Source organism: Cynocephalus volans, chromosome 11 (genome assembly GCF_027409185.1).
Source record: "Cynocephalus volans isolate mCynVol1 chromosome 11, mCynVol1.pri, whole genome shotgun sequence".
Classification (NCBI taxonomy): Eukaryota; Metazoa; Chordata; class Mammalia; order Dermoptera; family Cynocephalidae; genus Cynocephalus; species Cynocephalus volans.
This window is the reverse complement of record NC_084470.1, coordinates 126,278,833-126,283,576: the sequence shown is the minus strand read 5'-3', so window position 1 is coordinate 126,283,576 and position 4,744 is coordinate 126,278,833. Positions and strand designations below refer to the sequence as shown.

The 4,744-nt window shown below is 39.2% G+C and overlaps 1 pseudogene; it reads left to right on the top strand.

The window, feature by feature from the left end:
* Window positions 1-2,786: 2,786 nt before the first annotated feature.
* On the top strand, window positions 2,787-3,241 carry LOC134391306 (small ribosomal subunit protein uS13-like; annotated as a pseudogene).
* The last annotated feature ends 1,503 nt before the right edge of the window (window positions 3,242-4,744 follow it).

Sequence of the window (4,744 nt, the reverse complement as noted above, 5' to 3'; positions counted from 1 at the left end):
CTACCTCCATATCAGTCCATCATTGGCTGGAGGCTACAGAGAGGACGGGATGGGAGAGAACAGGATACTGAAGCTGGCTCGCACTCGCTACAGAGAGCGTATTTTTAAATTTCTCAAAATGTTGCAAGTTGATTGTTAAATGCAGCCCTTACTAAAAATTAAATTATATAAATTTACAGTTAAATAAAGCATATTAAAAATAGATCACTTTCTAATTATTTTACTATATTTTACCCATGCCTTTCAGGATAAACACATTTATTGTATTCTGTAGGTAGAAATACTATATAATGGTGCACAGTGAGTCTCTCCTTCCAACTCCATACTCAGTGACATCACAGTGGCAGCTTGAAATCAGCCACGATGGGAATATTTACACCATAGAAGTTGACAAACACCAACAAATTGGTTTATTGTTTTGTTGATCATCTGGAGTTAAACAGGGGTTGGAGAAAATATTAAGAAAGTAGCCATGACATTGTGAATAGCACAAAAAATCAAGGAAATACCTTGCAATATTTGAAAATTTTATCCGATTTAGCAAAGAAGTCATTCATGTCAATGATAAATAAGAAAATTTTGACGTATGTCCTGTTGTTTCATTTTCATATTACTCCTTAACGTAAACAAAACTATCAACCAGCATTTATGTAAAAAACTGCATTTGTTCACCAATTGAATTCATAGGCTGGTGATTAATGCAAGAGTTTGGTGGGGGAGAAGAGAAAAGCGTTCTATGAGAATCAATTGGCTATATAGAATTTAGAATAAAAAGTATTGAATATTTTATTAATAATAGCAAACTGTATACTACATATTCTTTATATCAGTAAAATTTATAATGAAAATGAATGGATAGATAGACAGATTGATGATGGATGGAGGCTTAAATTTGTTTTCCAGAAAGCTAGTTGTTAAGCATTTATGGGCACACTGCGGGCAGGGGGCAGGGAATGCGACCTTCCGCCGTTTGGACGAGGGCAGTTCTTCAGAAAAGGGGTCCATTGTGAGGCTTTAGCAATAACACTCAGTATCAGGAGCATTAATGCAACAACCTGGTAAAGGGAATCTTGGCAGGACGCAACAGCATCCTCTGTAGAGCTAATGACCTCTACGTTGTTAAATCCTGTGGACGCACGATTCTCAACCACTTGCAGCAATTGATAGCAAACCACTCTCTCCTCTCTTAAACAGTCTTCTCTTGGATCTCTTGGCATCATGTCCTCATAACTTCCCCCTAATCAGTGGCCTTTTCCCCCCACACTCCTTTGACTTCTCCCCCTCCATTAGTTTAACTGTTGGAGTTCCTCCGGACTCAGTTCTAAGGGCTCTTTCCTTCCCATTCTACATTCTCTTTCTGTATCTCCTAATCTATTCTCATGCCTTCATTTACTATAGATATGTCAATAGCTTCTAAATGTGTATTTCCAGCACAGATTTCTCTTTTGAGACCCAGACTCAGGTATCGTATCAACAACTCCACTTGGATATTTCATGGGCACTTCACTCTTGATATGCCCACAAATCAGTTCCCGATTCCAATCTTACCAAGGTTTTTTTTTTCTTCTAATATTCTATATTTTAATAAATAGCATTATAATTCACCCAGTTACTTGCACCAGAAATGTGAAAACTACTTTTGACCTCTTCCCACCTTCCCCCTTTTCCTTTCCCCCCAAGAGCAAAGACTGCTGTTCCTACAACTTAAACATTTCTTGAATCTCCATCTATGTTGCAATGTCCTGCTCGAGATGGGCTGCTCTCCCTGCCAAGACAGCCTCATCTTCACTCTTGCTGGGTGCTGCAGGCTTCCTGAAGTCTGACTGTGACACCAGTTCAGTCCTGAGCTGAAGCGGCCCACCATGCATCTTACCCTTTTTATTTTTCCTCTGATACGGTCACCCCCAGTTCGGTGCTGAAGCATTCAACAAAGTAATCTCTTCTTCAAGTTCCACATTTGAAATTCAACAAATTTTCCCTTAGAGTTCCTCTAGGCCTATCAAACCGTCTTCATTCTCCTGACTGAAAGTGAGGGAACGTTGGGACAAGAAAGATCTCATCCCTAACTCTCCTAGCTCCACTGCAATTCTTCATCCCATAATTTAAAAGGGCAGGGACTGGTAGGTTTCTCTCCTTCTTGTCTGCCAAAGTGATGCAGATTAAAACAAGATAACTACTTTTTTCCTATCAAAGAGAAAATTAGTTTTGTTTGAAAATAGTGATGATGAGAATGAAATGAAATGAACATTTTCACGTAGCATGGATAGGAGGCTAATCTGATACGGTCTCTTTGAGGGGAGATAGCAGGCAATATGCATCATTCATTCGAATGCAGTAATTCTACTGTATGAATATATTATTTTTAAAGCTACAAAACACAGATGAAGCTTTGTGCATAATGATACTCATCACAGTGTCATTTACAAAACCCCAAATTAAAAATGACCCAAATCTCAATCAATAAGGGATTGATAGTATAGCCTATGGCATATTCATATGAGGGAATATGATGATTTCAACTAAGTACAATAATTTTCAAATTGCTTATATTGTAATACTCAGTTAAACAATAGGATCATGCTTTTTCCAAAAATCATATGTGCCACAGGATCTCAACTAAGTAAAAAATATGCATTTAAAACCTTTAAACTCAATATAACAAAATTTCACTTTTGAGAGGCCACCTTATGAACTCTTTACTTTCTTCTACGTAATAGGAGGGTACTCCAAAAAGGCTCATGGAGTTCTTCTACAGGAGGCTGCATGCAGCCGCTGCTTCTGCCACCATGTCTCCAGTGATCCCTGAGAAGTTCCAGCACATTTCTCAAGTACTCAACAACATCGATGGGTGGTAGAAAATAGCAGTTGCCATCACTGCCATTAAGAGTAAGGGACGAACATATGCTCAGGTGGTATTGAGGAAAGCAGATATTGACCTCACCAAGAGGGCAGGAGAACTCACCGAGGATGAGGTGGAACACTCGATCACCATTATGCAAAATCCACACCAGTACAAGACCCCAACCTGGGTCTTGAATGACAGAAGGACATAAAGGATGGAAAATATAGCCAGGCCCTGGCCAATAGGCTGGACAACAAGCTCCGTGAAGATCTGGAGCCACTGAAGAAGATTCAGGCCTACAGAGAGCTGCGCTACTTCTGGGGTCTTCGTGTCCAAGGCTAGCACACCGAGACCACTGGTTGTCGTGGCCATACCGTTGGTGTGTCTAAGAACAAATAATCTGTATTTTTTTTTTTTATTTTTTTTTTTTTATTTATTTATTTTTTTTTTTAAATTTTATTTTGTCGATATACATTGTAGCTGATTAATGCTCCCCATCACCAAAACCTCCCTCCCTTCTCCCTCCCCCCTCCCCCCCAACAATGTCCTTTCTGTTTCTTTGTTGTATCAACTTCAAATAATTGTGGTTGTTATATCTTCTTCCTCCCCGCCCCCCGGTTTGTGTGTGTATGTGTGTATGTGTGTGTGTGAATTTATATATTAATTTTTAGCTCCCTCCAATAAGTGAGAACATGTGGTATTTCTCTTTCTGTGCCTGACTTGTTTCACTTAATATAATTCTCTCAAGGTCCATCCATGTTGTTGCAAATGGCAGTATTTCATTCGTTTTTATAGCTGAGTAGTATTCCATTGTGTAGATGTACCACATTTTCCGAATCCACTCATCTGATGATGGGCATTTGGGCTGGTTCCAACTCTTGGCTATTGTAAAGAGTGCTGCGATGAACATTGGGGAACAGGTATACCTTCGACTTGATGATTTCCATTCCTCTGGGTATATTCCCAACAGTGGGATGGCTGGGTCGTATGGTAGATCTATTTGCAATTGTTTAAGGAACCTCCATACCATTTTCCATAGAGGCTGCACCATTTTGCAGTCCCACCAACAATGTATGAGAGTTCCTTTTTCTCCGCAGCCTCGCCAGCATTTATCGTTCATAGTCTTTTGGATTTTAGCCATCCTAACTGGGGTTAGATGGTATCTCAATGTGGTTTTGATTTGCATTTCCCGGATGCTGAGTGATGTTGAGCATTTTTTCATATGTCTGTTGGCCATTTGGATATCTTCCTTAGAGAAATGCCTACTTAGCTCTTTTGCCCATTTTTTAATTGGGTTGCTTGTTTTCTTCTTGTAAAGTTGTTTGAGTTCCTTATATATTCTGGATATTAATCCTTTGTCAGATGTATATTTTGCAAATATTTTCTCCCACTCTGTTGGTTGTCTTTTAACTCTTTTAATTGTTTCTTTTGCTGTGCAGAAGCTTTTTAGTTTGATATAATCCCATTTGTTTATTTTTCCTTTGGTTGCCCGTGCTTTTGGGGTCATATTCATGAAGTCTGTGCCCAGTCCTATTTCCTGAAGTGTTTCCCCTATGTTTTCTTTAAGAAGTTTTATTGTCTCAGGGTGTATATTTAAATCCTTAATCCATTTTGAGTTGATTTTAGTATACGGTGAGAGGTATGGATCTAGTTTCATTCTCCTGCATATCGATATCCAGTTATCCCAGCACCACTTGCTGAAGAGGCAGTCCCTTCCCCAGTGAATAGGCTTGGTGCCTTTGTCAAAGATCAGATGGCAGTAAGTGTGTGGGTTGATTTCTGGATTCTCTATTCTATTCCATTGGTCAGTGTGTCTGTTTTTATGCCAGTACCATACTGTTTTGGTTATTATAGCTTTGTAGTATAGCTTAAAGTCAGGTAGTGTTATGCCTCCAGCTTTAT